This window comes from Bubalus bubalis, chromosome 20 (genome assembly GCF_019923935.1).
Source record: "Bubalus bubalis isolate 160015118507 breed Murrah chromosome 20, NDDB_SH_1, whole genome shotgun sequence".
Lineage (NCBI taxonomy): Eukaryota > Metazoa > Chordata > Mammalia > Artiodactyla > Bovidae > Bubalus > Bubalus bubalis.
In genome coordinates, this window is record NC_059176.1 from 42574330 (window position 1) to 42587489 (window position 13160).

Genomic DNA, 13160 nt, shown 5'->3' on the forward strand with positions numbered 1-13160 from the left:
AGCCTGCTTTGATGTGTGATGCTTGTTTTCCTACTGGGAAGGGAACAGAGGATGAGGGTTTTTCATTCCATACCTCTGACCCATCTCTAGATGTTTCAGGGTTTTCATGGTGAGAGCTGCTGGCCCTGTTTGTTGGAGGGTTTTTCAAGCTCTCCATTGACTTGGCCAAGGTGGCTGGAACCCCTCAGGGCCTCCTCATAGGTGGAACAGGGGACTCTCTGGTCTTTCTTCCTTTAGTTATGCATCACGGCCTGCCTTCTCCTGCTAAGATGAATGATGTTACACGGGATCACCCTGGCAAGAGTTCAGTTCTTGGCCCAGGGACTAGGCTGCTCAAAACTCTGCCTTTCCACTGTGACACTGAGGTTTGGGGTGACCAGGTCCCACCCACTGCTCCCCAGCCCACTAGCCCTCTCCCATGCCCAACCCACCTGCAGCCTCCCCGCCCCCACCTCCTTTCTTGCCTCTGCTCCTCTCTGGCCCCCATTTCTCCTCCCAAGACCTGGGCTCAGCCCTGATTTCCCCGACTAATGGGCGTTATCTCCTTTGTGGCTGTATCTTTTTGTCATCCAGTCTGCTGTGCTGGGCTCAGGCCTTCACAGGGGGCCCTGTTCTGGGACTCCTCCAGTGGGTCCCCCACCTCCCCCCAGCCCCGCGATCCCAGGCCCCCTCCACCTTCCTTGGGCTTCTGGTCAGTTTGGGACTATGGGGATCCCCAGAAGGAAATGACAGGGAGAGAAGAGGAGGGGCCCTCCCCTGGAGTCTATGCAGACTGGCTGGACCCCAACAGAGCTTTGAGGGAGCCCCTTTCCACTCAGCTGTTTCCTAGTTCCAGGCACTGCCCATGCCCCAGGAGGACCTTGCCTGCTCTTACTTCCCCAAGGGGATGCCCTGCCCCATGTCCTTGTCAAGGCCACATGCGGTCTCCCAGGCATGTGGGTGCGTTTGCCTCAGTGGCCAGCCCGCCCCTCACCCCTCCAGATTAGCCAGAGCCGCCCACAGTGTAGCTAATGTTCTCCTTTGGATACAGTTGCGAAGCGGATGTAGTTCCATGAATGTTGGCTGAGGGTAGGCACTGAGGTGTGGCTTCCAGGCTCAGCACCAAGGGCGCCAAAGCACAGAGGCTCACAGCCAGGCCAGGAGGCCCTGAGTAGAAGAAGGCAGTTGAGCTCCGGGGAGCCAGAGGAACCCCCAGGGAAGATGAGATGTGTGCAGCGGCCGGGTGGGTCCACCAAGGATGGAAGGTTGGCAGGTGATGGCAGAGGCAGCCCAGGACCAGAGAGGAACTTGAGGGGCAGGGAAGTTCAGCCTGGCTGGAGAATAGCGCTCCAGGAGGCAGGGGATGCCTGCTGATGGCAGGGCACTAAAGAGCTTGGCAAGGGCAGAGAGCCGTGTGCTAGGGGATCCACACAGGCAGGGCTTGGGGCGGGAGGGAGCTCTGAGAGGCGTCCACAGGCTGGGCCAAGCAGCTGACTCCCTAGGGAGGGAGGCGTGAGCGAGGGAGAGAAAAGGTTGAGAGGTCAGGACAGGAAAGGAGGAGGAGGGGCCCGGAGCCTTGGGGGCAGCTGAGAGGACCATCCACTGAGGGACTGAGTCCCTGGCTCTGCTGTGTGACACTAGGCTGGCCAGTGAACCTCTTTGAACCTGCTTCCCCATCTGAAAAGGCTGCTTTGAGTGGGGCTCCAGATACTGCCATGCTCCAGCCTGGGTGTGGCAGGTGAGTGTCTCAGAGCAGTGTTCCTCTCTCCTTTGAGTCTAAGGTTTCTGTGAGTCACCAGACGACCCGGACCTCACTTCATCAGGCAAGGTCAGCCCCTCCCCTGGCCCTGGGCCTGAGGTCTGACCCTGGCTGTGTCCCTCGCACGGGCCATGTTCGCCCCGCAGAGAAGCTGGGAGGCCCCTGGGTGGTGGCGCGGGGAGCAGATGCTGGCAGCTGCCGCTTGCCCCACAATGTGGCTTTTGTCAGCCAGGGTGGCTGTGTGGCTCGGGACAACCTGGGCTAGGGAACAATCACCCAGGCTTGGCTGTGGGCTCTCAACAAAGCCGCAGGGCACTTCAGGCCCCACTTTTGTGATGCAGATGTGGTGGTGGCAGTGGGTGGGGGTAAGTACACACTCCCTCTCCTCCCCGCCCCTGCCCCTTTGTGATGCAGATACAGCAAGGCCTCCCGTGCTAGGCAGGTTGTTCCTGCCCTTCCCCCCACCCTCCCGGCCAGGCTTAGTGACCACTGTCCAGCACGTCCCTGAGCCACCAGGCCCTGGCTCTCAGGGACTCTGGGTTCAGCCGGGAGGTTCCAGGACCAGAGAAAAGAAGTGGAGGCAAGGGAACCACACAACTGGCCAGAAATACTAGACCAGGCTCCTCTGTGCAGGCAGGGCTCAGGCCACACTGGCCAGCCTTTGGACAGCATCTGGAGTGGACGGCCTTGTGGGCAGAGGTACAGCATGTGACAAGGTCCTGATGTGGGATGGCCAGTCCTAGGAGGAGACAGCTGGTGGGAGGAGGGCCATTTCCCTACCCCGGGGTTGCATGCCCGAAGGGAAGGGCCTGAACACCAGGTCGACACAGACAGGGGACCCTCTGGCCCCACCACACACTAGCCTGGAGGCTGAGTTCACAATTTTCCAAATTTCTCTGAGCCTGTTGTATGAGGATAGGAATAGCTTCTATCACAGGATCCTGGTGAAATGAAATTGGACAATCCAGATAAAATATTGAGTTCATTGCCCAGCACGCAACAGGCACACAGTGGCTGATAACGATGGACAGACATGTGGCAATATTTATCAAACTTAGAGGTGTAAACACCTATTTTCCTGTAATACTACTTCTAGGAATTTATCCTGTGATTGTCCTCATGTGTACAAAATGACCCACATTCAAGAGTATTCTTTGCAGATTTGTTTGCAGCAGTCAGAGAATGGAAATTACCCAAGTGTCCACCTCCAGGGATCAGTCACATGGATTATGATCTGTCCACTCATGTAACAGTCCTCTTTTGGCGGGGATGGGCCAGGGCATGGCTATCAGACCTTAGTTTCCCATCACAGATTGAACCTGGGCTTGGGCAGTGAAAGTGGCGAGAGTCCTAACCAGGGAACTCCTGTAAGAGTCCCCTTCAGTTTCAGTATTCTTGGGCTTCCCTTGTAGCTCAGTGGGTAAATAATCCACCTGCAATGTGCGAGATCTGGGTTCGATCCCTGGGTTGGGAAGATCCCCTGGAGAAGGAAAAGTCTACCCACTCCAGTATTCTGGCCTGGAGAATTCCATGGACTCTATAGTCCATGGGGTCACAAAGAGTCGGAAGCAACCAAGCGACTTTCACTTTCATTTTCTTTCAGTTGAAATAAGAACCGACCAAGCAACTTTCACTTTCATTTTCTTTCAGTTGAAATAAGAACCGGGGTGCGTTTGTGTGCTGGTAGGAGCACTCGCCCTGCACAGCAAAGTCAGTGCCCTAGGAAACGAGGGGAGGCCCAGCATCACAGGGGTCCAGGGTCCACCGGCCCAGGGAGCTGGGCAGCTGAGCCGGGAAAGGGTAGCGTGTAGGGCCAGGACAGTGGACACACAGGCGCACGTGCACACACACACACACACACACACAAACACACACACACACACCTGGAGGTTGAGAGTCTCTCCTACAGAAACAGACTGTTTTTGGGGGCAAAGTGGCGCACCCAGCTCTGCAGTGCTAGGCTGATGCAACCAGTCACCGTAGCAACAGCGGGCAGTTGTAATTTTCAGAAGGAGGGCAGGCCCTGAGCCCAGGAAGAGGCTACAGGCCCCAGCAGGGCTGCCTCTGGTTCACCCTGGATGTGCATGTGGCCACAGCGGTGTGACTCCCCATCTGTAAAATGAGGATCTGACCCGTGAGACCTCTGCACCTCAGGAAACAGTGGGAGCGGGCCTGAGAGCAGATGCAGGGCTCCATGGATGCAAGGGCTGTCAGCCTCCCACTGCAGGCCCAGAGGGAGGGCTCAGCCACACTCTGTCCCCCGTCGCCCTCGTGAAAGAGGACTGTGTGCAGCCCTGAGTTCCTGTCCCCAGAGCCTCTTCCAGATAAATAAGGACTAGAGAGGAAGAAGGCAGACGGCTTTGGACAGGGGCTTCCTGGCCCTTCCGCCCACAGGGGCTGCTACCTGAACCCAAGCCCCTTGCCTGTACCCCCACCCTAGTCCTTTCAGTTTTGAATCTGTTTGCAAAGTCATCCTACCACCTCACCCACCTCCCTGCCCCTGGATCCCCAGGAGGTGACCCTTCCCCCACCCCCACTCCTGTCTAGCTTCATGGCCTGAAGTCAACCTCCCCTGGTACATCACGAGCCATATGGGGGGTGGGGGTGGGGACGGGGGTCTGATTCTAGTTTTCAACATCTCCCAGGCCTGATCCTGCTGGGAAGGGCTGCAGGGGATCTTTGACCCCTGGGCATGGTGACCCCAGTCCAGTGGGCAGCCTCTCCTTTGTCTCCAGGACACACAGGGCTCTTTCCCCATGGAGAAGCCCTGTAGATCAACACAGCGGGCAGGAGCAGGCAAGGATTTGGGGGATATCCTGTCCACTTCCCTCCTAATGCAGCTTTTCCATCTCTGGGGTGGGGGGGGTGCCTTGTCCCCTCCACCCCTGCCTGGCTGGAGCAGGCTGGCTGCAGACATTGCCTCTCAGTCCTTTTTCTTCACGGCTGTCTCACCCTACAGCCTGCCCATCAGCCTATCAAGACTGTCTGCCTTCATCCCCCCCACCACACCCTGTGCCCACCCTCCTCCCCACCGTGCTTCACTCACACAGGCACCAGGGCTGGAATTAGGTGGGGTCTTAGATCTCCAGCTCTGTTTCAGGGTAGTGGGACAGTGGGCCACACCCGGTGTGCAACAGCTCCTACAGTGATTATGAGAAATGGGGAAAATCCACACTACGTCCTAGGTCAAGTGTCACCTTGTGCGGGTGGCTTCGCAGGATGCCCTTGGCGGGGGATGGGTTTGAATAACAGTCTCCCTGCTGCGTCTCCCCACCCCCGCCTCCAAGGTGGGAGATGGACAGACACCTGTACTAGTGCATGATCCCCAGTCAGTGCAGGAAAAGTTTTATCCTCTCAAAGGGGTTTCTGGCCTGGAGAGTGGTTTGAATGGCCAGGCTTTGGCCATTGGGGCAGCCTGAGCTCCCCCAATCTGCACCTTCCCCCAGGTGGAGTCAGACCCTCATGCCCCTCTCCCAGACAGGTGGGCTGTGGTGAGGCACAGGGCTCTGGGCTGTTGGCATAACACACTCCTGGAGTGGGGGTGATTCCCATGGGCTTGGCTTTGGGCCAGGGCTGCCCACAGTCATATTTCAGGTGTGGTCCCTTTATACTGTTGTTGTTCAGTCGCTCAATCGTGTTTGACTCTTTGTGACCCCCAAGATCTGCAGCATGCCAGGCTTCCTTGTCTCCTTCACCATCTCCCGGAGTTTGCTCAAACTTATGTCCATTGAATCAGTGATGCCATCCAACCATCTCATCCTCTGTCACCTCCTTCTCCTCCTGCCTTCAATCTTTCCCAGCATCAGAGTCTTTTCCAATGGGTTGGCTCTTTGCATGAGATGGCCAAAGCTTTGGGGTTTCAGCATCAGCATCAGTCCCTCCAGTGAATATTCAGGATTGATTTCCTTTACACTGTGCAATCACAAAACATCCCCATGGTCTTGAACAAACGGAGACTATCTGCCATGAGCAAATGACAGAGACACTGTGTATTGAAGCATCTGTCATTTAGAGATAAGACTCTATTTTAAGTTGAACCTATTTAAAGATTATATTCATTTCATTCTAAATGCCACCGGGCACTGTGACCCTGCACAGCTTTGGGAAGAGTGTTCTGTCTCTCTGGGCCATACCAGTCCCTATCTGAGATTCCAGAGAGTGGGCTCAGACCCCAGCTCAGCTAGGCACTGGAGGTCCACCTCCTCCACCCAGGCTAGGGGAATCTCTTTCATTCTCTCCTTCTCTTCTCCCCTGTCCCCCACCTCCCACCCAGGTCCTGAGGGCATGACACCTCTCCCTTCCCTCCCAGTAGAGACCCCAGTGACTGCTTCCAGGGGTCTCCATGGCACAGAGGAGAACACTGGCTCAGAGAGGGGACCCGTGGCTGCTTCTGACCTGCTGGCTACAACCCCTTCCCCTGGCCCCCAGGTTCTCCACCCTCGGGGAGGAGCCAGCAAACCTGGCTCTGCAGAGGCTAGTCTCTGGGGGTTGGAGCCTGGCTGAGTCAGTGAGGGATGAGGGACTCTCCTCCTGGCCTGGAAGGATGGCACACCTGGGCATATTTTTCTGCTCTGGGGCCTTCAATGCCCACTCCTCTCGCTGTGACTTTCAAGCTGGAGTGTCTTCTGTTCATTTGCTCCCCAGGTTTCCTCCCAGGCTGTGACTTCCTGGGATCTGGGCTGGGCATGGGGTCTCAGCTCAGGGCTCATGGCAGCTCCCTCAGCCCCACAGTGCCCCCACCCCCTCGCCAGGCACACAGAATGGCCTGGACTGGGTGGGGGTGCCTCAAACCCAGAGGCAGTTCTCCACTTACCTCACCCTGACTAGGGGGCTTGCTACGCTGTGCTGTGTGTGTATGTTAGGGAGAGGGGCCCTCAGGGCTGGGGAAGTCTGTTTCAGCAGCCAGTCCCCTCCTAAGCATCCACAGAACTGAAATGAGTTCAGATCTCTGGGAGACTCAGGCCCAGGTGGAAAGGCCTTTTTTGCATTTTTTTAAAAAGCTTGCTGCAAATCCAATCCAAAAACATCTGAGGGTATTCCTTCTTAGATGAAGTTTGACGTATGAGTATGTCATTTGAGAGGTGGAACCAGAACAGACGTGCCCCTGCATTTCTTTCCTGAACGTTTCAGTGAATGAAAAGCCGTTTTTCTGCCAGGCTTTCTATGGAGAACCCTGCACTCGACCATCCCTGCTGAGGGCCTGCTCCAGTGGGACCCTCTCCAGCTCTGATAAGGTCTTGGGCGGTGGGTTTGGTCCTATTAAGTCCCTGCAGATTCAGACGCAGCAGGCAAGGGGACAGTCAGGGCCCACTGGGCAAGGCAGTTTCTCAGATCCAGGCTGTTTCTCAGCCTCAAGGCATCTCCCTATTGCCCCCCCCCCAACCCTGCTCTACTTAAAGAGGAAGCCAGGCAAGTCAGGGGAGGGGTAACAACGTGAGCAGCCCACCAGTACTGCCTTTGTCCTCTAAGGGGTCCCCCTGGCCAGGGTGTTCCTGAGAGCTGGGCTGGCTGGACATCTGGGCCCTGGCTCTGACCGGCTCCCAGACTTGCCCCACACAGGATGGAGGCTGGTGAGGGCAGGGAAGGAAGCAGAGCGGGCACTGTCTCTCCTAGGCACACATTTTGTCTACACCCAGCCCTGCTCAGAGATTCAGTCATCACTGAGGAACCCCAACAGTAAACCCTCTCCCTGGTCAAGAGGGGAGAAAAGTGGGGGCCCCAAGAGACCCCCACCCCTCCCCCAGTACCAGTTCTGAAGACCTAGTTCTGGCCAGTGCTGTGGGGTCAGTATTTGGGGCCTCCGTGAACCAAATTTTTTTTTTTAAGGCATGAAAATAGTCACCAGTTTCTTTTTCTTCTTCTTCTTTTAGGCTGCATTGGACAGCATGTAGGATCTTAGTTCCCTGACCAGGGATTGAACCCATGCCCTCGGCAGTGAAAGTGCAGAGTCTTAACCACTGGACTGCTAGGGAAGTCCTTGCCAACTTCTTATGTTGTCAATTAAAGTTATTGTGACAAAAACAGCCTCTATCTACCATGATGGTTTTTTAAAAAACGAATGTTCTTGCTGCTGCTGCTAAGTCGCTTCAGTCGTGTCCGACTCTGTGCGATCCCATAGACGGCAGCCCACCAGGCTCCCCGTCCCTGGGATTCTCCAGGCAAGAACACTGGAGTGGGTTGCCATTTCCTTCTCCAATGCATGAAAGTGAAAAAATAAAGTGAAAAAAAGGCATGAAAGTGAAAAAATAAAGTGAAGTCGCTCAGTCGTGTCCAACTCCTAGCGACCCCAGGGACTGCAGCCCACCAAGCCTCCCCGTCCATGGGATTTTCCAGGCAAGAGTACTGGAGTACTGGAGTGGGTTGCCATTGCCTTCTCTTTAAAAAAAAATTTTTTTTAAATAGATACATTTAGCTTTATAAAAATTTATAAAAATTGACCAGGCTGCCCTGGTTTTCTCTTCCCCTAAGACCAGGAAGCTCTGTCGGGAGCCCCCAGGGCAGGCTGAGCTGGCCTAGTGGTGCCAGGGCGCCTCGCAGGCCCTGCCAGTAGTGGGACTGATGACCAGGCTTCTGCTGTGGTTGCTCACTCCCTGGACGCAACCTCGACCCCTGCCCCGCCGCCCTGGGGTCCCAGGATCCCAGGGGTCCAGGGAAGCAGCAAGGCCCAGCCCAGGTGTTTTCTGGATGGTACCTGGCCTGGGACCCTGGAGGACTGAGCAGGAGATACCCTCCCTCCCCAGCCTGGCATCTCTGGCCTTCAGGCTGGCACCGCCTGCTGGCCAGGGCTGCACCAGACGTGCGGCCTGTGCACCAAGCCAGCTGCCACACAAAGCCGCATTGTGGGCCTCTGCCTGGTGGGTGAGCACGTGATGGTGGAGGGTGGGCGGTGGGCCCTCCGGCTGTGCCCCATGGCCTTCCTCCAGGTCTGGACCCTGATTCCTTGCATCTGACCCCACGAGGCAGGAGCCCTGGCCTGGGGCCATGGAGACAGGAGAAAACCCAGAGTTGTTGTGCCCATGGGAGGGCCTCTGTCCAGAGTCTTTGAACAGGGATTCTTCCTGTGCTGTGCCCAGCACCTGGACCTGGATTTCATCTGGGCCTTGTCCTTTGGCTTCTGACCCTGACACCTTCTCCATGAGAGGGACTCTGAGTCTAACACCCTTAGAGCCTTGACCTGAGGTACAGAGCGGGGCTGGGGATCACCAAGGGTCCATTGTGGGCACAAGCCTGCCCATTCCCAGGGCACAGGGGTTCTGACCCAGGGCCTCCAGCCTGTGCCATGTTCAGCAGACAGGAAGGAAACAGAGCCCCTGAACTCGGGGCCCCCTCAGAGGTGACCCCCAGGAATGCGATTTCCACACAACAGAAAAGACCAAGACAGTTCTGCTTGTGTCTGCTGACCCCTGCAGGGAGCCCCCAGAGCTGCTTGGGGGTGGTCACCATCTGAAAAGCAAGCAAACCCCAAATACCCCAACCGAAAGGCAGAGGCTCCTCCAGAGCCCAAGGTGTGTATGCCTGCCACAGCATTCTTCCCTTTCCAGACTCTGGAATGACGAGGGGACAGTTGGGGTATTGAAACCTCTTCTCACCGTGGAATACTACACTGTTGAAAAAGCACTTACAAACAAATACAAACCAATGTGAAAAGCATACACCCCCAGCTATGTTTCTGAAGACCCCATCTTGGTGAAGAGGCTACTGCCCTCCTTCTGGCCTGGTGCATCCTCCTCTGCCCCCCACCCTTCCTCCTCTTCTTCTTTGCTCTGTCACACACTGTATGGAGGTCAGTGCCCCACACACCTAGAACCCCAGGAGGACCCTGTTCCTGAGTTCTTCTCCAGCTGGGCCCCTCTCTGCGGCGGACACACCCACCCAGAGCCTGCACCCCTTGGAATCAGCACCAGGGCCTTCAAGTTCCCTGCCAGACATCCCCACCTGCTTCCCAGGCCATCAGAAATAGGTGTGGCCAGGCCAGGCTGCTTCCCTGGGCTGAGCTGGGTGTCCAGGGTGCTCCCTTTGGGCCTGGCCATCCAGGCAATTGTATGTCAAGGTGAGTGAGTAGAAGGTGTTTCATCAACAGTGTGTCTGGGGACTTTCCTGGTGGTCCAGTGGTTAAAACTGAGCTTCCATGGCAGGGGACACAGGTTCTATCCCTGGTCAGGGAACTAAGATTCCAGTGGCCAAACAGTTACAAAATAACCCCCACCTCCACCAAAAAAAAGTGTATCTAGCTTGACTGGTCACTCTCCACGTTAGGATGCAGAGCTGGCAATCCCATCCTCTCCCTGGGCATTGCTGCCTGAGCCGTGGGCTGCACTCCCCAGCCCTCCTCCCCTGGTGCTGACACTGAGGCCAGACCAGGCTTCTTCTGCACTTGGAAGGAGCAGCTCCAGCCTGGAGCCCCAGGGCCTGGTGCCGGCCCCTGCACTTGCCTCATGCCCTCCAGGCACATTAACCCCAGGCCTTTGCACACTGTCATCAAGTTTTAGAAGTGACCTCCTTCTTGGTCCTCCCCAACCCTTGAGAGCACAGGGATTGCCTACCATCCAGTTGAGGCCAGTTTTGATCTGGGTCCCCCTCCTCTCCCTGGTGACCCGGGGGTCAGCCCTGAGGGTCATGGCAGCCATCCTACCCTCAGCCCCTTTCTGTCCTGCCAGTGAGATAGGAGTACAGGTCTTCTGGGAGTCCCGAGGGAAGGCTTCTTCTCTGCTAAAATAGCCTCACAGAATTTACCATGTCAGGATGTCACATCTCTTACCAGCTGAGGCTGAAGCCACACTTGAGGAGGACCGGGCTTGGCATAAGGTGCTCATTGCTACTCCTGCCTCTCCCTGTACTTCCTGCCATGAAATAGTCCATCTCTGGCCACTTTCTCCAGCTTGAGCCTGGGTCTTGTTCACTTGCAACCCGGGCATACTCTGCAGGTAACTCTGCCCCCTCCCAGGATCAGCCCTACCCACCTCCCCAATGCATCCCTTAGGGTGGAGGTCATCTCTCACCTATTCCATGCCCTGCCTTCCCCCACCCCTGCCTCCCAAGTGCAGGATGAAGACCAAACACCTCCAAGGTGTTCAGTAGAGTTTGCTGGAAGGATGCATTTCTTGTAAAACACCCATGAGCAAACTTGCCTGTTTTGTTGGGTAACATCCTTGAGATCCATGCAGAATTAGAATTCTGAGCTAGGAAAACATTCCTCTCTATCTCTAGAGATTAATTAACAGCTTCTGTCATAGGCCCATAGTCTCTTATGCGCCGTTCCAAAGTCTAAATACTTCTGAAAAATCAAGACTTTCCTCATAAATTAGTGGCCAACTCATTTGGTGGGAAAACCTGCCCTGGTCAGGCGTTAAGGTCTGTTAATGTCATAGAGTGAGAATTTACCCATTTCACCACTGATATAGAAATGCACTTGATAATGGGTTGCTGTCTTAAATCTTGTAAGGGTGTAACTTAACATAGAGCATATGCATGTTATTCCTGGTCTAAAATTCATATGTTCTGAATACAGAAAAGCCTTCTTCCCCAAGCCTTCTGATAAGCAGCAGTGGAACTGTGATAAATAGTGGGAACTTTGTAATATGCTTTATTTTCCTTTTTTTTGCCCTGGTTGCCAAGAAGGTCAGGGTTAAGTGATTATACTTACTCACAGCAGCTAGTCTTTGTGTCAAGTTTCCAAGTAGAATTATCCTGTCTTCTTATGTGTATATGCTCAATTGCTCAGTCAGTGCCTGATTCTTTTGTGACCTTATGGACTATAGCCCTCCAGGCTCCTCTGTCCATGAGATTTCCCAGGCAAGAACACGAGTGAGTTGCTATTTCCTATGTCTTATTACAACTTGCCTTTAAAAAATTATCTGTGCCCTACAGCTTTCTTGAATTTGTGTCTTTGATTTGAATTTCATCTACTTAATATCATTGTTATTTAGGCAAAATGAATATAAACTTATCACAAATGAGTGAATCCAGAGGGTTCTAGAGACTGCTGGGACAGATGGTCCCTAAGTGTCCCCGTCTGCCCTCCTGCCTCCTGGCGGGTGGGGACGGGGGTGGGGCTGACATGATTAAGGATTGTGTCTCTGTGCCTTGCCGCACGCCCTGGGGAGACACTCCCCTGCTACCCCAGTGACCTTAGTCCTAGTGGCTTTTCAGTCAACTCATCCGCTCTTGACAAGCATCCAGCCACCACCCAGATGCAGGCACAACCCACTTCAAGTCAGTGCGATAACTTGCTGGCAAACTGGCATTGCTGACAAACTTCTCCCCAGTTCTTCCATCAGATCTATCTTTCTAGAAAACCTCAAAAATATTTGCACAATTCATACAAAGGAAGTCAACTTTAATATAAAGCTATTTGTCTCGATGGGATTTCCCCAGCGGTCCAGTTAAGACTCTGCCTTCCAGTGCAAGCGGGAGAGGGTTCGATCTCTGCTCAGGGACTAGATCCCACATGATGTACAGTGTTGCCAAAAAAAACAAAAACCAAACCTAATTGTATGGGTATATAGATGATAGAGTACACATGCTTTTTCGTTACAGTAGGATGACAGTTGCTAAATGATGAGGACTATGAATGATTCTTTTGTTATTTTAAAAATTGTATTTATTTTTGCCTGTGCGGGGTCTTTCTTGCTGCACATGGGCTTTTCTCTAATTGCAGAGAGCAGAGACTACTCTCCAGTTTGGGGCTTCTCATTGTGGTGGCTTCTCTTGTTGGGGATCATGGGCTGTAGGGCACATGGCTTCAGCAGTGGGCTTCAGCCCTCGGCTCTAGAATGCCGACTCAGTAGTTGTGGCACACAGGCTTTGTTGTTCCTAGGTGTGTGGCATCTTCCCAGACCAGGGATCAAACCCACGACCCCTGCATTGGCAGGTAGATTCTTATCCACTGCACCATCAGAGAAGTCCTGATTCTTTTATTTATTGATTACCATTAAATTTTCTGAGATGAATAAGTATTACTTTTGTAATAACAATAAGAAATACAAGTTTTTTCTTCATCCCCTTTGCAAATATTATTACAGAGCAGTTGCTTAGGGCATGGCAAACTTTTTCTAACTAAAAGCTTCACTGGGTCTTCATAAGACACTTCCATGTGGATAAGCCAGAAATTTCTCTTACAGTGGAACCCAATTGCACAAAAATTACTTCAGTTAAATTTCTGACACTGTCTCCTTCATTGGGTAACATTTAAAAGAGCTGTTGAGGGGGCTCCCCTGGTATCCCAGTAGTTGAGAATCCACCTTGCAATGCAACAGACATGGGTTTGATCCCTGATCCAGGAATACCCCTCATGCCAGGGGGCAAGTAAGCCCACATGTCACAATTGCTGAGCCCATGTGCCTAGAGCCACTGCTCCTCAAAAAGAGAAGTGACCACAATGAGAAGCCCATGCACAACTAGAGAGTAACCCTCAATTCAGTTC

General features: G+C 54.0%; 1 long non-coding RNA gene across 1 annotated transcript; it reads left to right on the forward strand.

Moving 5' to 3' along the window:
• The first annotated feature begins 1068 nt into the window (after window positions 1–1068).
• On the forward strand, window positions 1069–7756 carry LOC123330813. The gene is made up of 3 exons (XR_006546990.2): window positions 1069–1222; window positions 1621–1717; window positions 7609–7756. It is a non-coding gene; the product is annotated as an uncharacterized LOC123330813 (long non-coding RNA).
• Window positions 7757–13160: the final 5404 nt, after the last annotated feature.